The following is a 24,601-nucleotide window of genomic DNA, read 5'->3' on the forward strand; positions in this document are numbered from 1 at the left end:
GCTTCAGATTATGCTTTACTTTACATTTCTCCTCATCTATGCTAGTGTTCCTTTACTAACCGGTCATTTTTACATCGAATTTTAGTTTCCCTAACATTTTCTATGCTCAGTTTCTATTTTCTCACTGCTTGCATCAAATGTTTCTTCTGTTTGCCATTTGTCATTATCTTATCTTTTATTTTCTCTGTCACATATTTTAGTATTGCATTTTTTATTTCCATAGCTGTTTTTCCATACCTGATTTAATTCAACAATACTACATGGTGACCCAATATCTGGAATAACTGTTAAAAATCATTACTGCTATAGCTCAAAGTTAATATTATTAATTAACATTATTTTTTATTATTTCACATATTTATTTACTAAAAGCATTTTTCATTTTTAAAGTGCAATGCATACTTATCAATTTAGCTTCTTACTGCATAAACTTTTAAAGGTATTTATCTTTTAAACTCACTCTAACGCTAAGTGACTAATTCTTTAACATTTACCTAGCTTCTATGATTTTCATCTGAATCACTGTACTTTACTACAAATAAATGATATAGCTGACTTTGAGAAAGACATTTTTATTGCCCTTAAATACAAACAAATTCTCTAAAGTCAATTATTTCTTCAAATTGTTACTGCTTTTTTACTTTTTATCTTATCTGTTCAATGTGCCTATATTGTAAGTATTTTTTAAACATCTAATTTTATCTATGAAACAGTGGACTTATTTTTTCTATTTCTATTTTATTCTTTTTCCTTTCCATAATTTGAGTTTTTAGCTCTTAGGTTTTCTTATACATTTTAAAGCTTATTTTGTTAGACATTTTATAATTAAATCTTCAATTAATCACTATTAATTTTTCAAGTTTTCTTTTTCTTTCTTATTCTCAATCAAAGAACTAACTTATATGTTATTTATCCATACTTATTTAGTAAATCTATTTGTTTATTACTACATTCTTTTACTCCATATTACCTTTATCTCTATATATACTGATCACTATGGCTTCATTTATTCTTTTTCATTAGTACAGTTTCAAACTCTTTTCTATATAATATAACTCTATTATTAGTACTTCCTCATTTCATTTATCTTACTATACTACTTTATAATATATCTATTCATTAATAACTTATATTCTATCCAAATTATGTTAAAGTCTATGTCATTATTTTATCTATAGTTTGATCTCCTCTCTTTTAACTCTCCTCTTCTCTGTTTCCTTAGTGCTGTAAATAGGCAATCTATTGTTCACACATGGACACCATAAATCTCTCCCTTACCCCCATTCTGGAGCAGACTGTCTTTCACCTGTTGCTATGTAAAGAATTTAAGTCCACTCTGCCTATTGTTCTTTTTTAACATATTCAAACTTAAAACACAAAGATAATTTCAGAAAAATGTTTATTCTTCTGCTTTTTACTCTGTGTCTTTCAAATGCACATGTTCCATTAGTTTTGATTTAGGAGACTCCTCCTTTATATTATAATCTCTTCTCTTAAACTGCATCAATCACTTTTCTTCTTGTTCTTTATATCACACCACACCTATGCAGCCCTCCTTTTATATAATCTACTATAATCATTATTTTAACCTACTCCTTATTGAAAACATACTTTAAAACGCATTCACATCTCTAATCTTATTACTTTTCCTCTTCTCATTCACTCCTCTCCTCCACTCAGTGTAACAGGAGCTGCATCCCCCCATCCTCATTCCATTCAAGGAGGAGGAAGGCAGTCTTCTCTGCCCACCAATGTGGACTATTTTGCCACAATCTGAAGCAGCAAATACACAAACACTTCAATTAAATAAATACTCTACACTACACTCCTCTTGAGTGACCTGTCCGAGCAGCCCTCTAACCTTAGAGCGGTAACCACAGGCTTTCGCCTACCCATGCAGCCCTTTGTTTATCTCATTTAACAAAGCGGTATCGTAGGTCTTAGCGCGCATCTCTCTATTTTAATCTGCTTTAATCTCTTAACTGTTACCACACATTAAGGACTCTCACTTAAAACTTATAAATGCTCTATGCATTTCTTACATCATTATTAATTTCCCAAATCTGGGTAACAGTTACTAGTGATTGTTTATCCTATCCATCAAGGCCCACTTAGGAAAACACAGATCATTTGCATACCTTACTCTGCTTTAATCTCTTAACTGTCACCACACATTAAAGACTCTCTTTTAAAACCTATAAATGCTCTATGCATATCTTATATCATTAATAATTTCCCAAATCTGAGTAACAGTTACTAGTTAATGTTTATCCTATCCATCAAGGCCCTCTTAGGAAAACACAGATCATTTGCATGCAAATTACTCTTTTTCTTCTGTTATTCAAAACCCCATTTTTCTTTAATATCTTTTTTACATTTACTTTTAATTCTTTAAAGCTGGAGAAACAGTTCAAGTGTATTTACCTGTACAAGCAGGTCCTGGCAGAAAAAACACAAACTAATAAGCATAAAATCGCTTACCGTTTTTTATTGTGGCCACATATTTGTGTTTTCTCTCCAGTCCAGCATGCACAGCAACACCAGTCCTGCTCCTTTCCAGCCCACCCAGGGACGCCAAATGTAGTGGTTTTCTTGGTTTTTCTCTTACTAAATCAAACTCAGTCTGGAGGTTATGAATATCAGAAGAATATACTTTATTGTCGACAACAAAGGAGAACTTTCAGGAGACCCCCAGTAGCATCTCTGTCTGAAAAATTCTGCCTCACTCCTGTTCTTGGCTTATTTAAATACCCTTTTACATCCGTTGTTTTCCTTTGTTCTCCATATATTACACAAATTCCACCTAGGTTAACCCCTGGCCTCAATTTCCACCTAGGTTAACCCCTGACCCAAACCTGGTAACTATATAACTTATCCAGTTCTTGTGATATGGTAATTGTTCTAATGGTATGCAAGTCTACAAGCAGATTATATACATACACTTTGAATATATATATTAACTTCACACTTTAAAGAGTATAAAATCCACCTCAGGAATTCAAGTCATTAAAATGCAAGAACTTGTTAATACGGTGTATTATTTTTTTCAGTTTGTGCTATTCAACAAGCTTTTTAATTCAAGACTTTTGGCATTAATTTTGTTCCATAGTGAGACCACAGACATTAAAGTCCAGGTATGTTTAGTTATGCGATTAAGCTGTGCCCCTTTTATCAAAAAAGGTGTTTTTGTTTTTATAATCTTGGTGATCCTTAATGGTGCATGTAGAACGTTCGAGGTTACAGAAGTAACCCTTCGTTCCCCGAGGAGGGGAACGGAAGTGCCATGAATGGGAGGATTCGGATCAGAAGCCGCTTATCTGGAGAGTATTGAACGGGCCAATGAATGAAATTAATTGGCAGCGTAAGCTTGCGCAGGTGTGCGACATCTGCAATCATCTCAGCATATAAGCACACCTGAAGCCAGCAGACGCCATCCTTTTAAGCTGAAGAGACTTTCAAACAGCTAAGGGACAGTCATTATGGCGACGGAATATGGCACTTCCGTTCCCCTCCTCGGGGAACGAAGGGTTACTTCTGTAACCTCGAACGTTCCCCTTCGGTTGGGGAACTTCAGTGCCATGAATGGGAGAATATGGAAAGCGCCATAATGACTGCACCTTACCAACACCCCCGATGAGGAGATAGTCAAGCAAGCGTGACGCACCCACATCATGGGGGGCGCGGTCCTCCAACGTGTCCCTGGCCCTAATTTATCCTACTTCAACAGAAGTTTTACGGATTTAGATATATTTTTTGGGAAGTCGTGAGCATCTAGATAATTCTAGGAATACGACAGTACGTTGGGAAGCGTGCAATCCCGATAGGGAGGACGCTGCGGAGGCCATCCGTTACCCAAGGGGGGGATAGATGGCAGAATTTACCTATGGACTAGCCCTAAAAAGGGGGAGTACGCATAGCAAAGAGTGGTTAGCGGAGAGGGAAGACACGGGTCCGCCCAGGGGGGGGACTTAACCGTGGCGGAATAAGCATATGGGATCGCCTAGTGGGGATCACGCATAGCAGGCACCTATACCCAAAACGCGGGCTGACCAGCGGGCAGACCTACAACGTAGTGGGCCAGCAAGTGACTCCTCCGCTGAGTCAGTGCTGGGGGCCACGGAGGAATCTGCAGGGCTCACCTGACGGGGAACTTTACTGACAGATAAAAAAGGCGCACGTACCTCCGTGTTAGGGAGAATGGCGCAGCAAGCGTGTTTCAACACCCTACCGAGTTGTCTCCTCAATCACCAAAGGGTTACCTAATACCCTTGAGGAAACCGGCTCCACTCGCAGATTGTAAAACCTTGCAAATGTGTTGGGTGTCGCCCAGCCCGCAGCTCTACAGATGTCTGTTAGAGAGGCGCCGCGTGCATGCGCCCAAGAGGATGCAACGCTCCGAGTGGAGTGTGCACGTACTCCCGGGGGACACGGCTGACCTCGACTCGAATAAGCGAGTGAAATGGCATCCACAATCCAGTGGGATAATCTTTGTTTCGATACGGCACTTCCCTGCTGCCGACCGCCATAACAGACAAAGAGCTGCTCAGATGATCTAAAATTCTGAGTACGGTCCACATAAATGCGCAGAGCGCGAACTGGACAAAGTAAAGAAAGGGCTGGGTCTGCCTCCTCCGGGGGCAGCGCTTGCAGGTTCACTACCTGATCTCTAAAGGGGGTGGTAGGAACCTTGGGCACATAACCGGGGCGGGGTCTCAGGATAACGTGAGAGTAATCCGGCCCGAATTCCAGGCACGAGTCACTGACCGAAAATGCCTCCAGGTCCCCGACCCTCTTGATGGAGGCCAACGCAACCAGCAGAGCTGTCTTCAGGGACAGAAATCTTAGAGATACTGATTCGAGTGGCTCAAAGGGATCGGATCGCAGACTCGTGAGAACGAGGGCGAGATCCCAAGAGGGCATGAGAGGGGGGCGAGATGGATTAATTCGCCTAGCACCCCTAAGGAACTGGATGACCAGGTTATGCTTTCCCACGGTGCCGCCAGCTACCGCGCTATGATAAGCGGAGATGGCGGCCACGTAAACCTTGAGAGTGGAGGGCGACAGCCTGCTGTCCAACTTCTCTTGAAGGAAAGAGAGCACAACACTAATCTGGCAATTTCGGGGGTCTTCTTCAGTGAATAGACTCCACTTCAGGGCGTAGGCGCGCCTCGTGGAGGGGGCTCTAGCCTGAGTGATGGTATTAACCACCGCAGTCGGTAGGTTACCTAAGTCTTCCTCGCGTCTAGGGACCACACGTGGAGGTTCCAAAGATCGGGGCGAGGGTGCCAGATGGTGCCCTGTCCCTGAGAGAGTAGGTCCTCTCTCAAAGGGATCCGCCAGGGGAGGGCCGTCGCGAGGAGTGAGAGCTCTGATATCCAGGTCCGGTTGGGCCAAAGGGGCGCAACTAGCAGAACCTGTTCCTCGTCCTCCCTGACCTTGCACAGAAACTGCGCGAGCAGGCTCACTGGGGGAAACGCATACTTGCGCATGCCCCGAGGCCAGCTGTGGGCCAGTGCATCCGTGCCGAGAGAGCCCTCGGTCAGGGAAAAAAACAACTGGCAGTGAGCGTTCTCGGGGGAAGCAAACAGATCGATCTGGGCCTCCCCGAATCGCGCCCATATCAGCTGAACAGACTCGGGGTGGAGTCTCCATTCTCCAGGGCGTAACAGCTGTCGTGAGAGCGCATCGGCTGCACGATTGAGCGTGCCTGGGACGTGAATGGCGCGCAGCGATTTCAGCCGCGGGTGACTCCAGAGGAGCAGACGGCGGGCGAGCTGAGACATGCGGCGAGAGCGCATACCCCCCATGCGGTTGATATACGCCGCCGCCGCCGTACTGTCCGTCCTGACCAGCACGTGTTGCCGCTCCAGCACCGGTAAAAAGCGGTGGAGAGCGAGGAACACTGCCAACAGCTCTAGGCGATTGATATGCCAATGCAGCTGGGCACCCTTCCAGAGGCCCGCAGCCGCATGCCCGCGACACACGGCCCCCCAACCCGTGTTGGAAGCGTCTGTTGAAACAACAACATGGCTGGACGCCTGTCCTAGAGGCACACCGGCCTGTAGGAACGAGGGGTCGTTCCAAGGGCTGAGGGCGCGGCGACACAGCGCAGTAACCGAGACCCGGTGTGTGCCCGCGTGCCATGCGCGTCTGGGGACCCGATCGTGAAGCCAGTGCTGAAGTGGTCTCATATGGAGCAACCCGAGCGGCGTGACGGCGGCTGCGGATGCCATATGCCCCAGGAGCCTCTGAAAGAACTTCAGTGGGACCACTAGTTTGCTGTCGAGCTCCCTCAGACAGTTCAGCAACAGGCGAGCGCGTTCCTCGGAGAGGTGCGCTACCATGGTGATCGAGTCCAGCTCCATCCCGAGAAAAGAAATCCTCTGCACGGGGGCGAGTTTGCTCTTTTCTCGGTTGACCTGAAGCCCCAGTAGGCGGAGATGCCGAAGCACCTCGTCCCTGTGCATAATCAATTGCTCCCGCGAGTGGGCTAAAATCAGCCAGTCGTCGAGATAATTGAGTATGCGAATGCCCGCGAGCCGAAGGGGCGCTAGGGCACCCTCCGCGAGTTTGGTGAAGACCCGCGGAGACAGAGAGAGCCCGAAGGGGAGGACCTTGTACTGCCACGCTCGACCCTCGAACGCAAACCGCAGAAATTGGCGGTGGCGTGGAAGAATGGAGACATGGAAATACGCGTCCTTCAGGTCTATGGCTGCAAACCAATCCCGAGGACGAACGCATTGGAGAATGCGCCTCTGCGTGAGCATTCTGAACGGCAGCTTGTGCAGACAGCGGTTCAAAACGCGCAGATCTAGGATTGGCCGTGACCCACCGCTCTTTTTGGGTACGATGAAGTATGGGCTGTAAAACCCACTCTCCATCTCGGCTGGAGGAACCGGCTCGATTGCACCCTTCGCCAGGAGGGCAGCAATCTCCTCTCGCAAGACAGGGGCGGACAGGGGGTTGACCCTGGAGAAATACACGCCCGTAAACTTGGGGGGCCGTTTCGCGAACTGAATCGCGTAACCGAGTCTGATTGTGCGTATGAGCCACCGCGAGGGGCTGGCCCGCGCTAACCAGGCAGGCAGAGCCCTCGCTAATGGAGTCATCGCTACAATCGCTGACGTACCAGCGGTGGGGCAGCGCGGAGTGGGTGTGCTGATCCGGGAAGCACGAGGGTCCCGCGGAAAAGCTGGAGGAGAGCGATTCGCTCTGGCTCCGCACCCTGACTCCGGAGAGGGGGCTGGAGGGCTGAGGGAAGGGAGACCGTCCCCCCAGCGCTCGTGAGCCACTGGCGAAGCACGTAGAGTCTGCGAGCCGGAAGGCAGCGCGTCCCGGACTGGCAGAACTCGTGCAGTCACATCCGGGGAAGGGAAAAAGTGCTCTTTTACTGATGTTTTGGTGGCACTGAAAAGTACCGTTGTTATCAGGGCCCCGCCCTCCAGCGGGGAAAGAGCAAGTTTCCTCTTCTCCGGATGGCCTGTCTCAGGGACGCTTCGCGGTCCGTTTACCGGACTTAACGGCGCCCTGGGCAGGAGGGGCTGCCTGCTTTCGAGGTGAACGCCGCGCCCGCTTGGCCGGAGGCGCAGGCGGGGGCGGGGCAGCACTCGTTGGCGGGCGCCCTCGGCGAGGAACAGCGGAGGTGGATGGCTCGGCGGGCGGAGCGGGCTTACGGCCACGCCGATAGATGACATTGCCCATCGCATCCGACTGCTCTTTCACCGCCTTGAATTCCTGGGTGAATTCACCGACGGTGTCGCCGAACAGGCCAGCCTGGGATATGGGCGAGTCAAGAAAGCGAACTTTGTCAACGTCGCGCATATCGGCCAGGTTTAGCCAGAGGTGGCGTTCCTGAACCACAAGTGTGGACATCGTCCTCCCCAGCGCACACGCGGCGGACTTAGTAGTCCGAAGAGCATAGTCGGTCGCGGTGCGCAGCTCATGTAATAAGCTTGGGTTGGACCCGCCCTCGTGCAGCTCGGCCAGCGCCTGCGCTTGGTAGCGCTGGTAGGTGGCCATCGCGTGCAAAGCAGAAGCAGCCTGGCCCGCAGCCTTATAAGCTCTGGCTCCGAGGGAGGCAGACAACCTACAGGCTTTGGACGGGAGGCGGGGCAAACCCCGCCACGTAGAGGCGCCGCGCGGACAAAGATTGACCGCGATAGCGCGCTCCACTGACGGGATCGCCTCATACCCCCTGGCAGCTCCGCCGTCAAGGGCGGTGAGGGCGGAGGCACTCGCAGCACGGGCAGAGAAAGGTGCCCTCCAGGACTGCGTGAGCCTACTGTGCACTTCCGGGAAGAAGGGGACGAGAGGCTTCGAAGGCTTCGCCTTCTGGTCCTCTACGTAGCACCCATCTAGTCGGTCCGGCCGCGGAGCTGGGGGATAAACCATCTCCAACCCCACGGCCGAAGCAGCCCGGGAAAGCACGGCTAACATGTCCGCTTCAGGATCCGATTTGACAGCGCTCACCTGCCCGGAGGGGGCGAGCGGGTCCGGATCTTCGTCGGACAGTGAAAGCCCACCCTCCGATGCCGCGGAGGACATCTGATCTCCGGTGTCAGCGAGTGTGAGAGCTACCATCTGGTTAGACGGATCACTCTCACCACCCGAAGCTTGGATGGAGCGCCGTGAGGAGCGAGAGGTCCGCGAGCCCGTGGGCGGCGGATTAGCTCCCGCTGAAACCCTCAGATCTGCCCGAGCGCCCGCTGCTTTTTTAGAACAGGAGGCAACTGGGGTGGCTCGCTCTCTTGCGAAAGTTAGCCGCGATCTTAGCTGTGCAACGGTCATGGCATCGCAATGACGACATGAACCGCCCGCGAGCACCGCATTAACATGCTGGACCCCCAAACATGCAATGCAGTGATCGTGTCCATCATCCGGAGACAGGAAACCCCCGCATCCAGAAACGCACAGTCGGAGCGCCATCCTGAAAAGGACGTGCTGCACGACTGTGTTGCTCTTTTAGGAAAGTTGCAACTATACGCACCGCTCTGGAGGACCGGACCCAAAGAACCGCAGGCAAGGGAGTAACCCAGCTCGACCGTCTGCCACCGCGAAGACCCACTCTGGACCGGGAGACACACTCGTTCGCTCTGAAGTGCTGATCAGCAAGAGGAACCCTCATCGACTCACTCAGAAAGGATCTGAAGCGAAAAGGATGGCGTCTGCTGGCTTCAGGTGTGCTTATATGCTGAGATGATTGCAGATGTCGCACACCTGCGCAAGCTTACGCTGCCAATTAATTTCATTCATTGGCCCGTTCAATACTCTCCAGATAAGCGGCTTCTGATCCGAATCCTCCCATTCATGGCACTGAAGTTCCCCAACCGAAGGGGAACTGAAAGTTTTATCACTCTTTATCTGTGATGGTTTTTTCCTCGCTTTACTATTTCTCTTTGTTTTTACATGTTCTATAGACCCGATATCTCCACGTGGTTTACCTTTGTTCTATGTTTAATGTATGTTCGTGCATTTGTTCGTTATCTGTCTGACTAGTCAATAAATCCCATTATAATCAAAATTAATTATATTGTTTGCCTCATAGAAAAGGTCATTGAAACACAGATTCCCCTGCCTAGCTGTAATAAGTTGATTAAAACTTACGAATGATTAATCTACTTCACAAGAAGTAGCAACAATTCCCTTTTTCTAAATGAATAGCTCATTACTGTGTCTGCTCGGAAGAGCGGTGGCTCTGGTTATGTTTGTTTGGTCAAATTGACAATAAATTGATCCAGAATATTAATGATTAATAATAATTTGTTATTGTTGATAATTAATATTCATAATCTGAGAGTTCGCTGGGTCGAGCGGCCAGGATCATATACAATCATATGTGTGTTTGACTAAATTGACAGAAACTTAAGCCGGAATATTAATAATTAAGAATAAACCGTTATTGTTGATTATTAACATTCATAAAATGAGCTTATTTCTGTTACAAGATTATGGCTGTATCAATGTTTCCAAACAAATCATTATTAATTTTAGAACAATATATATTGCACATATTATCTTTAACATAAATATACTTGCAGTAGTCGGATTGAAACAAACCTTTTCTCCACAACACATACAATAATGTGACTTTAAAGAATAATTTTATTCCTCAAAAATAATTTTATTTGCATAATATATTGCACAGATTCCACCCTACTTCCCACATGGGAAAAGTGAACAATGTAAATAAAGACAGAACTGCAAACTGATGTGCAAAGCAATCTGTTTATCAGAGCACTTTATCTTCTGGGCTTTTAAAAGAAGTATTTATTATGGAAACGCCTCTAATTAAATTTTACTTCTGCCAGAAAATAATACCATTCTTTATTTTAAACTGTAATGGCCCTCAGCAGCAGAATGTTTTTTTATTCTAATTTAACAGACAATTAAAACAACAGAAATGTTTAGCATTTAGCAACTTTTACATGACAGCTATAGAAAACGAAAGCAGAATCCAGGACATGTTAGGCGATTTAGAAATCCTGGCTGAATGCATTTTTAAGTCTCAAATGGAGGACATGTCCAGTAAAAAGAGGATGTATTGTCACCCTAAATAATGAGCTGGGTCAGTCTATTTAGTAAAAGGCTTTTCTTTGCATGTCCTCGCGCTCAACTCAACCTAAGTCAGACATCCAACACGTCTCTGAAGTCTGAAGCAGCATAGCACCCGAGTCTGTGGAGTTACTCATGCACACAGAACTGGGCAGCTGAGGTAAAGTCTTATATGTGGGAAGCGCTGGTGTTGAATTGGGTATCACACTGGATGAACCACAATATGCCATGACCGAATTGTAACTTAAATGTTTTAAATGACTCACTTGACATAAGTTAATTAAACCAGTACAGATGTGCCATTGTTGATCGCGTCAGCATGTGCTACAGTCACAATAAATTTCTATCGCAATACACCATAACTTAGTGTGAAGAGCATGTTAAATCTTAAAGGGACTTTGCTAGCAAGCAGTGTTGTGATCACGTGGGCTTTGCATGCTGGCTGTGGACGCTGCTGGATTGAAAAGCTGTGATGGAGTTTAGAGCGAATCAGACTGCTTATATCGGAGATTTTTAACGCAGTCCGATAATATTTTTTAGACTGATATCAGACGAATTTTCGATATCAATCTCGGATCAGGACATCCCTAAGAATAGCTGTCTTTGCTTTGGCTTTATAATCTGAACATTTAAAAAAAATACTTTTAACTATAAATTGCTGCTTCTAAACAAGCGATACTACAACATCATATTAGGTATCTGAAACTGGTTTGGTCAGACAGGATCTTACTTAAAAAAATATACATAAAATATATAATTGCCCATCCTCATTAGATTTACACAACATTTAAAAAGGACTATATATATATATATATATATATATAAACTTGCTGGAAATTAATCCATAGGGTCAGCAAATTAGAGGTAGTAAGTCATGTATCAATGTTGCGTACGCCACATTTCATGCTCTCTTTTGGATTTACTAACAATGAAATGAACGTGAGAATGTGCGTTGGTCCAGGGCAACTTGAGGTCTGGCGAACGTCTTTTGTGTGTTTGTTTTATTTCCATTGGCGATTCCTAGTGGCAATTGTGTTAAATTGCACACTACAAAGTATCTTTGCGCCATGCATTGGCAGCTGTATGGGACGTGATCATCCTCATGTCTAGCGGGTATATAAGGTTTCCATAGCATGCATTTGACCAGCCAAACATTAAAACGCAATTTGCAGTGATCGCCAGTTTTCCCAATGTAATCAGAGTGATCGCCTGCATGCACATTGCTATAAAGGTGCCATCTGAAGACGAATTTGCATACGTGAATCAGAAACATTTCAATTCAATAAATATGCAAATAACATGGTATGCTCAAATGCGCTTAACATAACACACACACTTATTAATGATTCCTACTTGTCTTTCTCGTGATGAAGAGTAGGCAAAATATAAAATGTAGCGGAGTAAAAAAGAAGAATGAGTTCATCAGACGCTGGATTCGAACCGAGTTCATAATTAATCGTGTCAAGACATGTTGCCATACATTTAACAAGCTAAGCCACTCACAATGCTGTTAGTCGCTCTCTTTAGTTATGTTTTCTCTGTCAATCAAACAGTGATGGGTGAGAACCACTCAACTACATGTAGCTCATTCCACTGAGGTGTGCTATTTGCACTTAGTCTAGATAGACACTACAAAATTTTACACCTTTACATCTGACCATTTCTTTTTTAATTCAATCACAGTGCGATGTTCAGACTCGACTGCGTTAACCACATCAGCTAAACTCTCAAACTCAATTTTTTTTTCTTTTGTTATTAATTGCGGAGGGCAAACTTGCAAATAACACAGTTTTTCTACCTCTAAAAAGAGCACCTCTAATTCACATTCTGTTTAAAGATTTTCTTTTTGCTTGCTTTTGCCCTCATATATCCAATTTGTTAAATAACTCTCAGACAGAAATGTAAAATCTGTAAAAGAAAAACAATCTATGGCAATACAAAAAACAAAACAAAAAAAAGCTGACAAATAAGTACCTATTATCCCATTAACCTACCATGCCCTCTACTTCAGTCTGTAGATCTAGTGTCAAGAAGTCCTCACGGCTGAGTGTTTGGCCATAAACGCGAACAATGTGTACTTTAGGATCCTTGGGTTCATTTAGTACATGTAAAACCTGAAAAAAATAACACACATGGATACAACAAGCATTGCTATTGTAATCAACAACCCTTATATTACCAATCAATCTACTGTTATTATTGTCAATCTGGCTCATTACCTTTTCTTGTAGCTCTGCACTCAATGGATGCTGCCAGCAGTTCATGCTAGGCCTCACATTATTCAGTGTAGTAATAGCTTCAGCCTTGAGCAGATTATCAGTAGGAACCTGGTTCTGCATGCTTTCAAAATGTACTATTTCTTGAGGACCTAAAAAAGTGAAGGAAGGAAGGAAGAAGAGTTAATCCTATTACAATTGTCAGACATACATTCTGTACATCTAGTGTCAAGAAGTCCTCACGGGTGAGTTATGTTTGTAAACCATAAACAAACAATGTGGTGGAAATATTGCTTTACCAATGATAAGCTGTTCATGTTGATTTGTTTTGCTCCCACTGACTTATGTATTTTGTCCAGACTTGTGATCTGTTAAGCTTGGTGCTGTGATGATAAACTAGGTTTCATATAAGAAAAATCTGAGAACTTGGAGCCATCATGTTAAGAAAATAGTTGTTTTTCTCCATTTGAGCAAAAAATTGTCCTACAACGTGTGTATTCACTTTCCCTGTCAGTTCTGGTACCTGAACAGTTCTTCTTAAAAGTTGCTAGGATGTCCATTTACATCTGGAGGATATTTTGGTTCTGTTAACCAAAAAAGATTAACTTTGACCTTTCCTTCTTTGGCTAAATAAATATTGTCTTTTGTAGGGCTTAGTAGTCTTTCCTCATGAGGACCAAATAGTAGCGCCAGTGGATACCACAGATTTCCATGAGTTGTCCTCTTGCAAAATCATGAATAGAAACATTTGGCAAATGATGCCATTAATGTAAAATATCAATGTAGTCCCTTTAATCAATGTAGTCGCTCTATTGTTGAATTTTAGGCTATAGACGACTCCACATGAGCACATAACTGTTGACCATCCTCCTAAAATAATTACAACAACAGCAGCAATTATTAACAATTATAACTGTTTAAAGCTTTATTGATTCATACAACCAGCCAGCCAGGTGCGCAACAGAGGGAGCTTCTTTACATCACAAAAGAATGCAAGTAAAAACTTTGTTCTCAAATGTTTTAAACTGAATGCAACCCTAAAAAGACAATAGAAGGGTTAAATTGATTATTTTTGGTTTGCTTGGTTTGGTCTTACAAAATCCAAGGTTTTCCATCATTGCATTCTCTCAACCTCTCACTTTACTTTCTTTTACTCTTCTCTACACTTGTATGAATGTGTGTTTGTGTTAGATGTTAGTTTTTGTTAAATTAGTCAATAAAGTTTTGTTTTGTATAAAGAAAGGTACCTGTGCATATTTATGAATCGAATGTCTTAAACTTCGATCTTGCTACCCTGCTTAAACATTAATTCAATAATTTTCTTGTCTGCTTAGTCCCTTTATTAATCTGAGGTCACCACAGCGGAATGAACCGCCAACTTATCCGGCAAGTTTTTACCCAGCGAATGCCCTTCCACACGCAACCCTTTAAACTAATCCGCTACATATTATGGTGCTGAATATACGAGGAGTTGAATTTAGTTAATAATTCGCTTCATTATTATGGTGGAGAATGCACGGTAATTTTAACCTTGAGCTAATTCGCTACATTTCCATTCAGTGTTTAAAACTATATCCGATTTTTGAGATTTTGTGGTCCAATCCATGGAGCCCTAAACTCAAATGTTGGCTCAACGATGAACGGATTCTCTTCTCCAACTGTGTGGGAAAACAATTAAAATAATTTGCAAGAGATAAACAGGATTTAATGGTACTGAATAATCTAATTTGAGATGCTTTTACAAAAAAAGGGGGAAAATCATGTCTTACCATTAAAAAATCCAAATGAAATGACTTTAAAGGACACTGACTCCCAGAGGCCTTTTATATTAACATTGCCAGTATACTCCATAGGATTGGGTACCTCACTCACTGAAACACAAATAAAAATAAACTAACAAATTGCTGCTTACACATAAAAAATCTTTAAATATTTGTTCTTAAATCTTTTCGTCCATGAGCTGCCACCTTATTGTAGTGGAAGGTTTTGAGTGCCTGAGTGATCCTATGTGCTATATTGTCACAGTATAATGCCCCTGGTAAGGTTTCCCAAGCTAAAAAAGGTCTTGGGTGACAGGTCAGAGAAATGAAGTGCAATTCAAAAACCCCTTATGAGTACTCCAACATCAAAGAACGTGATGTAGCCTGGTATGGCGCAGGGGTAGCCATAAGGGGGAGTGCATTATAATTGAAGTTCAGTACTATGACAACCCAATCACCAGGCACAGAAACTGGCTCTTGGGACATGAAATTTCACCACACTGGGAAGAAAGGAGTTTGAACTTGTGTGGGAGTTTGAATGGTACCAACTAGAGATAGCCAGGCTCACTTCCATGCACAGGCATTGACATGTCCTTAACGGCAACATTGATACTGAGTGGGCCATGTGGCTGTAAGGCCCGTGGTGCCTGGCAATCCGGACAGTACCTCTGGACTGGGCAACTGGAAAGGAGGTTCCCATTTTTAAGCAGACCGACAGAGGGTGTGTTCCAACTATATAGGGAAATCACACTCCTCAGCCTCCCAGGAAATTTCTAGACACAGCCTAGGGCCGGAGGGGGTCTGGTTCAGAACAACTGGATTTCTTTTTCTGTTATTTATTTCTGTTGATGTTGTTCTGTTGGCTTCATCGGGCATGGTCCTTCAGCATGCACTGTGGTGGTTTGCTGCAGAGTGTGACACGGTTGGTATGACTATCAGCACCTCCAAGCGTGAGGCCATGGTGCTTCACCAATGAAAGGTGGCTAATGACGAGTTAATGTTAATGAAGTATATCAAATAAAATCAACAAATAGAAAGTAACCAACTAACCAAAGATAAAAAAAAAAACTATATATTTTGCGCTGATCTGGGTAAAAAACACTTAAAATCCTGTAAAGTAACTGCATAATAATGAACAAAACTCACAAAAAAATTACTCGACTAAGATTAAAAGTTAATTCAGAGTGCAATCTGTTAAAATTCCCTGCATTTACTTTCACTTAAGTCAAAGTTGAATTCAATAAACAACATTGTTAACTTTGGTCACAACACAGACATACTTAAAAAAACAAAGTAGATAAACCTTTTAGTAAATCTGCAATTTAAACGTGCACTAGGCAAGTGCCGCAAACTGTGTGGTATGGATCAACCATAAACTTTGAAAGAACCATATCCACATGCCTAAAAACTTCCAAACTACAAAAATACTTTTACAAGGACAAATAAATAAAACAAAACTAATCCACTAGCATACCTCTCCAGAGCATTGTTTTTGACATTAATCAATCACAACTTATAAGTTCGATACTGCCATCTGCTGGATAGTAGTTGTCACAGATAGGCAGTCACTCACTTTTATGTAGGCAAGCTAGTAAGCATGCACTAACTCACACAAACCATTTCCACTATACACACAAGTTAGATGCCGGCTGAAAAAACAAACAAACATCAAATCTACTGTGTGTGGATACCTGACTGTTTTGTGTAATTTAGAAATGTTCCATTTATTTCTGAAAAATAATTTTTGCTGTTTGTTTATTTATTTTATTCAGCTTAACATTTCATTATTTGGCTTAACATTTAAAATAAATCACATCAGACTTTGTTGTAATCATAATAGTTTATTTTACATGGTTAAAACTAACAAACAAGTAATATTGTCCTACTTACATTCTGGGTCACCTCCAAACAGCCAAACCTGTATGCAGGAAAGGCAGCCATTTTAAGGTTTCCATTTCCCCAATGATTAGGGTTCTACTATGTTAGATGATGTCATAGGGGGATATATCAAGGAAACCATTGATTTTGATGGAACATATTAATTAGACACTTTTTTAGGTAATTCTGAGATGTACCCAGCCGGCACACGACCGACCTTCAACGTTGAAATATGGTTGAAATAAGGTCAGATGTGTTTTGAACGTTGAAATAATGTTGATAGAACGTTTAATGTTGAACGGTTGAAAAACAGCCTGCATATGACAAGGCTTCAACGTTGAAATGTGGTTGAAAATACGTCAGTAGTTGCTTTAATGTTGAAAAAATGTTGAATGATAAATGGTTGAAAAAAGTTACAGAAATCCTTGTACAAATCAACGTTGACATTTTTTTTATCATGATCTGTATGTTGAATTAACGTCATGGCTTCACCCAATATTCAACATGTTTGGTTACCATGGTATCGGAGGACTAGGCGCACGCGGCCACGCGCAGTGCTTCACTTCACTTAATTACGAACAACTGACCTGCAGTGCAGCAGAATTCAGAGGTAAGCGTGTTTTTAGATGCTTTAATGTTTTATTTACCCCCCGATTTTGTTTTACACACAGTGTATCTTAAATGTGACTTGGTGTAGTGTTTCGAATTTTGAAGCATTTAAAACTTTCCAGTTTGGTTTTTAGTCGTTTGCGCTCCGGTGACGCGCAGCTAACCTCGAGGTAATGTCACATGTTTAACGTTACTCTAAATGAGCGTTTTTATGGCAAATTCAAATCGATAAACTCCAAACGCAGTTTAAAGTTACTGAGCAACGTTATAAAACAATATCCTTTTTATACGCTGTATCATTAGTGTTATTATTACAAAGTGAACTGCTGTCGTTTCACTGTTGTTGTTGTTTTTGCTTTTAGAGATGTAACTTACTCCAGAGACGCACTAACTTGCACAGCATTGAATGGAAAAGGCTTTGTCCATGTAAGTTTACTTTAGCTTTAACTAAGCTATCTGTTAAATCTTCTTGATGCTTTGGTTGGTGATATTCTCTTTCTAATCTGTTTGTTTATTGATTGTTAGGCTATGTTGTGATATTATATTGTTATATTGATATTATTATTGTGAAATCATGTTGTGATGTTATACTATATGTGACAGTATTGGGGAACAAATATGTATTTAGTTAGAAATTAATGCTTAAATTACACTTTGTATAGTAGCAGATAAGAGGTGTAATGGGTTTTAATTTTCTGGGTTTTCTGGAAGGTCCAGTTGAGGGGCATCAAGAACACGCAGATGGCCTAAACCTGTGTCAGCCTGGACTGACTGCAGTTCTGCTATTCCACGCCAAGGCTTTTGTATGGATGTCTGACTACTACTGTGTTCTCTAAAGGTATTACTGGAGCAAAACAACAGCACCTGTTACAGTGAAATTTGTATTCATAAAAATAGTGATACATGTGTAGCAGGTCCAGTACATGTGATCTCATTGAGAAGTTGTTTTTATTAAATGTCCTTAAAACAAATAAATAAACATACCATTTAAATAAATCTAAATATTAAAAACTTGAGGATTAAGATGAGAAATGAAATTAATCATCTGTCTTGCGAAAGGGGTGTACTTAAGAATTCTGGTGTTTTCCAACTGAAAAAGATAGTTCAACCAAGAATGAAAATTTACTCACATTTTACTCCCCAAATGGTTTAAAACCATTATGAGTTTATTTTGTTGAACAAAAAAAGAGGCTATTCTGAAAAAAAAACTAAAAACCTGTAAACATTGACCTCCATAGTAGAAAAAAAATACTATAGAAGTCAATGGTTATAGATTTGCAGCTTTCTTCAAAATATCTTCTTTTGTGTTAAACGTGGTCAGTAAATGACGACAGAATAAACATTTTGAACTATTCCTTTAATTATCTGTCCTACATGCAGACTTTTGTAGAAGTGCTACTCCTTCTAGAGTTTTTCTCAACCATATGTCTAAAAAGCTTCAAACAGCTTTTACAGTACATGTAATGGTTTACAACAACTTGTAATTATTAGATGTGTTGAATGTTTCATGATTCTTTACTGCAGCCTTTGTTAAAAAAAAATGTAATTTTTTTGAGAATCTGAAATTTGAATTCTGGAAATGCTGGCACCGGTGGTGGCGAAGGGCTTCCTGACGATATCACACCTAATTCTTCACTTCTCTTAGTTAGGAATATTCAGATGGATGAGTCAAAATTATTGAGTGTGACGATATTATAGGACAAATTTGGATTCAATAAAAAATAAATATTTGAATTTCACTTTGTATAATAGCAGACACCAACTTAGTTGTAACCTCGTATTTCACTTATTGCAGGTTTTCTGGAAGCTCCATTTGAGGTCATCAAGGACATACTGATGGCCTAAACCAGTGTCAGCCTAGACAGACAGACAGACATCTATTGCAGTTCTGCTACACAAGACCAAACTCTCTGCTTTTGTATGGATGTCTGACTAATACGGTGTTCTCTAAAGGTATAACTGGAGCAAAACAACAGCATCCTTTACAGTGAAATTTGTGTTCATAAAAGATATGTGTAACAGGTCCAGTACATTTGTCATAAAGGTTAAATCACAGTAAGTACTGTAAAAATAACTTGTTCGCCTTTGCCACAACAGGTCATGGTGTGTGCATACTGCTCGTAGTAAACACACATGCTGATCTGATGCGGGAGAGATATACGCAAACACATTTGTATTTACTGTTTTGTTTTGCCTCACTAAAGTGTTGTTGGAGCTTGGTATGTTCACAGTTGAAATCACTGAAGTCACATGGAACATTTTGACAATGTGTTTTGTGCCTTATCTTGACAATGACCATCTTGGGACTATTGCTGTCTGTAGAGGATGAGGAGCATTTAATCTAAAATATTTTAGTTTGTGTTCTGAAGATTAACAGGTCTCTGGGATGACACAAGTACTTAATAACAGAACCTATATGAACAGTTAATGTGACATGTAATAGTGAAATAGTGGTCCTACATTCACAAATGTGAGCCATTATTATAAGACCCATGTGAACATGCAATTTTTATGATACTAATAATAATGGAATAACAAATTGCTTTTACTGTTGTGTTTGTGAGAGAGAATCAAACCATATATTCTACACATTTTCTTGATGATTTACTGAAATATTTGTCTACATGTTCCACTGTCACAGGTGCTCAGTTTTGCTGCAGTAATGCTAAACACAATAGATGTACTTTATGCAAAAAAAAAAAAACTACTAAATATTTAGCATGCAGACCTGCAAAGTGAAGGAGTAATGTCAGGTTTAGATTATAGCATGAGTTTTCACTATTGTGAAAGTGAAGCCATTCATTCACAATAGCAAACCTCATTATTGATTTTGAAGGAAACTCACCTGGTGTTTGAGAAATAAATATGTATTTAACTGCTAGACTGATATAGATGTTTAAGTGTTTTACACTTGATTCTTTGTCCCAGTGCCATCTTTTACCTTAAGTTTTTCTCTCAACCTATAAAACCTCAAACAGATGTAATGTATTTCACTTTTGATTCTTAGTTGTGAGTGATGTTTTTTATTTTTATTTTTTTTACTGCAGCCACTTTAAAAATGGGTATTTTGTAAACTTTGTAAACGGAATTGTATTTTGGAGACTGTGATGGTTGAAGCGTAATTTAGTTACTTAGTTTAATTTAGTTAGTATCTGTCTTTCTGAAGACGGTAACACTTTACAATAAGGTTGTATTAGTAAGTGTTAATGTATTTACTAACATGAACAAAGAACAATGAAGCATCTTTCATATAAAGAAAGTACAGTTCATGTCAGCTCAGTGCATTAATGTTAACAAGCATGCATTTTGATTTTAATAGCATCGGGACATATTTCAATTAATTAAATGATTAATAAATGCTGTACAAGTATTTGTTCTTTGTTCATGTTAGTAAACATTAACTAACTTTAATTCATGAAACCTAATTAAAAAGTGACTATTTAATTGGATGCCTTTTTCTGTATTTGAGCATGTATAGTAACCTGCATGGTTTTAAAGAGCCCATATTATGGGTTTTTGAAAATTCCCCTCCATGTAGTGTGTAACACAGCTCTAAGTGAAGTGAAGTATCCAGCTAAGGCTTAAATCTGTAAGAATACAGTGTTTAAAACTGTTGATTCATCTATAAAAGAGTCGAATCATAGTGCTTCAAACGAGTCGCCTTGATACCGACTCATTAGGTGTTTCGCCATGACGTACGAACGAAACAAAGTTTTTCACGTGCACGCGCAAACCCGGGAGATTTCAAACCTGAGGCCCCGCCCTCTGACGCAGTAACCCAGACACACACACACACACACCCACAAACACACGCACACCCACAAACACACGCACACAAACATGCCGGTCGATTGAAGTCACACTGCAGATGGATATTATATTGAGTCTCTACCCAAAGATGAAACATCAGCATTATAACCAAGCAGTTGGAAACTTCTGGAAGCTACATGCTACAAAGAATACTTCATCTGCGTTTGTTAAAGGAAGGATCAGTAAAGTGTAACTGATGGACGTCAGGATGGGTTTCTTCCTACATTTCTCAAGTGTAAGTACGTGCGGTTAAAGTTGTTGCCTCGTTTACTCTAGCTTGCAAATGTATTTAGTTGTGATTTGTTACTTGTAACCGCGTGTACTGTATCAGGTTAACTGGATATATTATCTTATCGCGTGCAAAGTCACGTTAAAAACGCGACGCGTGCTGTTTGTTTATGGAGCTCCGTGCTAGAGTTCTGCTCCCGCGATTTATTCGGAAATGTATTCCCGCGCCGCAGAAATCTGGCGCGGGGAGAGAGAGAGAGAGCGAGAGAGAGAGCGAACGAACGAACGAGCTTTGTGTACTTTGTGCTGTGTGTGTGTTTTGATACAGACAGCTTGGCTGTCTGGACTGTATACTGGGTGATATTTGGTTGTGTTCTCCGCTCTAGGGGGACCGGGCGCGGCGGGCAGAAAACGGAGCGGGTTCTCAGGCTAAAACCTGGCGGGTGCGGGCTGAAGCGGGAGCGTTGTCATCCGGAGGTGTGTGTGTGTTTTTGTGTGTGTGTGGTATGGCGAGTACACGACTGTCTCCTTCGTTCGGTTATCCGTGGCACTATCCACTCGCCATAGTGTGGCAGCTAAAGTCCACACCTACACTATCGAGCGTGTATGAACTGTGATTACTTTTTAAATTGCTGATTAGCTATTGGCCATTTCCCTCTCTGACTGAAGGCAGTCGACCAATCGCGACAGACTGTCATCGGCCCAATCAGCGCAGATTAGCTTCGCGCTAAGGAGGGGTTTGGGAACAAATGAATCACTGGACGATTCATACAGGAGTCGCTGGGATAATTAGATAAAAATAAATGCAGATTATAAGACCATGAAAGTGTTTTTTGACCTTGCATGCATATTAGACTGTTGTTGGAGACCCTTACAACCAAGATATGACCTTATTTCATGTATAATATGGGCTCTTTAATGATGTATGCTGTAAATGTTGCTGTATATTTAGAATAATTGAAATAATGAGGTGTGTATTAAATAAATTGATACACAGGCTAAGTTGTGTATTTGTGTCGTGTATTTTTAATTAGTAAAAATTTGTTTGCTATATTTATGGACTTTGCGTTGTATGTAATTCCTATTTAACTTACGTTGAAATGTATGACGGTGAAACAACGTCACGGTATCAACGTTGATCCAATTTGCAAAATCGAAAGGTAATTCAACCTTCATTCAACGTCTACAAAACGACCATAATTCACCCATGAAAAAGGTAAGAGTGAAACAACGTTGTGATTTCAACGGTGAATCACCGGTGGTGGTCCGACGGTGAAACAACGTCACTATATAAACGTTGATCCAATTTGCAAAATCGAAAGGTAATTCAACGTTGATCCAACCATAGACCTGACGTTGATTCAACGTTGAATTACCGTTGAAATGCCGGCTGGGTATATGTTGCATGTTACTACCATTTGTGTTGTCTCATAAAATATATTTGACTTGCTTTAGAAGTTGTATATGTTTTCATGTGGTATGTATTAACAAAATGGGTGGAGCCAAACTCTATAAAATGGCTCCTGCATGACGGCCATTTTAGGAAGTTTTTTTTTTCTGTGTGGATAGTTGTGTGTTTGGGTCTAACTGTTGGCATAGCCAGAACACACCTTGATTCTGTAAATTTTGTATATATATTTTTGCTGGGAATGCACACATTTTTGCACTGAAATAAACACTTTGGACTGAATTTATTCCTCGTCACTGGTTTTGTACATCTGCACCCCGGTACATCCTAACAGTAGTAATCAAACGTCTGTTACAGTAGTAGTCTTCACAACTTTTCAACTTCTTCCGCTGCTACTAACGAACAAATCAAAAGCCATGGATGATTTGTACAGCCCATTTGGAGCTCTAGTCCCACCCATTTGGAGCTGCCCTGACCATTTGGAGCTGGCTCTGACCTCCGGTTATACTTAACTCATGGCGTTGGCGGGCAGAGAAAGCCACCCAAGAAAGGGGAGCAAGAGTGCTGAGTCCCGGGTCATCCCTGGTAAGTCAGTTCCTCTGGCTATCCAAATCATGGATGTGAACAGCAGGGCTTACTGGCCTTACTGTCTCTCTTTTCCAGGAGGGAAGCAGCAGCAGGATGCTGCCACAGCAATCTGCAAAGGGGGAAAGACAAGGGGCATACCCACTCTAGCCAACAGAAGACTCTGAATTTTCCTGAAGAAATAAATACAATTTTCCAAAAAAAAAAAAAAAAAAAGGTCCTATGGTGTTCGGACATTTATCGCCATGCAGTATCTTCATTGGGATGGGATGGTCATTATTCCTGTATCTGCATGTTAAAAATGGCTTCTATTGGGACAAATGATCCCTGTCTTGTGTGTTAAAAGTGTCACGTCGGACCCCCTGTCCAGGTTCAGCCTTGGTTAAATGCCAATTGGGACAAATTATCCCGGTCTCGTGCTAAAAGTGTCGCGTGGGACACCTGGGTCCAGGTTCAGCCTTGGTTAATAACCCATCAGGACAAATGATCCTTTTTTTTGCAGCACAAGTAGGTGCTTGGCTGGACGAGTCTGTCCAGGTCTACGCCTGGTTTTGAATGGACATCTGGCCCATGGTCCGACTCTGGGTATTAACAAGGGTCTCCCGGGAAAGCTCCGTTTTTTTGAGCTGCATAAAGAAGTCAGCCGATGGCTGCCTGAGAGTCGGGCTTAACTTCTGTGAGGAAATGCAACATTTTGGAAGCTGCATTTCTTTTACATAAATCCTTCCCCATGATAATAACCACAAAGATTTTAAAGATTTTTAGACCTCCACAGCTAGTGTGGTGGTTGTTTTTTTAACATCATCCTATCTTATGCCTTTGATTGATGAGGTGGTGTTGCAAAACTTGACAGGCAGGCTATAGAGTGCAAGTGAAGCTTGGGCAACTTCACTGGTATTTCACACTCCACGTTACTTGCCTTTCCTGGGGGGCACACATTGCCATCAGAAGAGGAGAGATCCTGGGATTACAAGAGTTTCTGCTATATAGTCATGCTAGCATCAATCCAAAAAATAATATGCTGAAGATCTTCTGAGAGAACATGTTCAGGTGCAGTTTTGAAACTAGGGGTAAAGACACAATTGGAGAGCAGGAGAAAAGTATCTGTACAGGACATGAGAATCTGAGTACCACAAAAACACCATACACGGATGTTTTAGGATTAAGAGCATCTTACAACGTCTATAAGACTGTTTATGCACTGGCGCATGCACTCCATGACCTAATGGAGTTTGAAGAGGGTAGAGGACCATCTGTGTTCATAACACCCCACACCACACAATGTGCATTAAAATGCCCACACCATATCTCTATATCTTTATTTTTTCTCCAAATATTTATCAGCTCCACTAAGGATTTTTATTTACATGGGTTGTAATAATTAATTATTGTTACTTTCCCTAGTGCTGTCCACATTTCAACCTTAACACATTTATATTGTAAATCTACACTTCTTTTTCCATTAAGCCACCCCATTTTTTATAAATGTTGCAAACCTACCACCTGAAGTTCCTGCTCTGTCTTTTCTAATAGATAAATACCCTGGAATGACAAAA

The 24,601-nt window shown here is 41.9% G+C and overlaps 2 long non-coding RNA genes across 3 annotated transcripts; one reads left to right on the top strand and one right to left on the bottom strand.

Annotated features, from left to right (window-relative positions):
- Positions 1–12,057: 12,057 nt before the first annotated feature.
- Positions 12,058–15,166, bottom strand: LOC141378713 (uncharacterized). Its single transcript, XR_012393949.1, has 3 exons — positions 13,067–15,166; positions 12,771–12,919; positions 12,058–12,665 (listed from the first exon to the last, which is right to left on the bottom strand). It is a non-coding gene; the product is annotated as an uncharacterized lncRNA (long non-coding RNA).
- A 579-nt stretch (positions 15,167–15,745) lies between these two features.
- LOC103909162 (uncharacterized) lies at positions 15,746–22,104 on the top strand. Of its 2 annotated transcripts, none has more exons than XR_011007309.2 (4): positions 15,746–17,015; positions 17,377–17,440; positions 17,726–17,852; positions 18,810–22,104. It is a non-coding gene; the product is annotated as an uncharacterized lncRNA (long non-coding RNA). The 2 variants fall into 2 exon arrangements; XR_012393943.1 differs by having other exon boundaries at positions 16,602–17,015; positions 17,395–17,440.
- The last annotated feature ends 2,497 nt before the right edge of the window (positions 22,105–24,601 follow it).

The sequence above is a fragment of the Danio rerio genome, chromosome 18 (assembly GCF_049306965.1).
Source record: "Danio rerio strain Tuebingen ecotype United States chromosome 18, GRCz12tu, whole genome shotgun sequence".
In the NCBI taxonomy this organism is placed as follows: domain Eukaryota; kingdom Metazoa; phylum Chordata; class Actinopteri; order Cypriniformes; family Danionidae; genus Danio; species Danio rerio.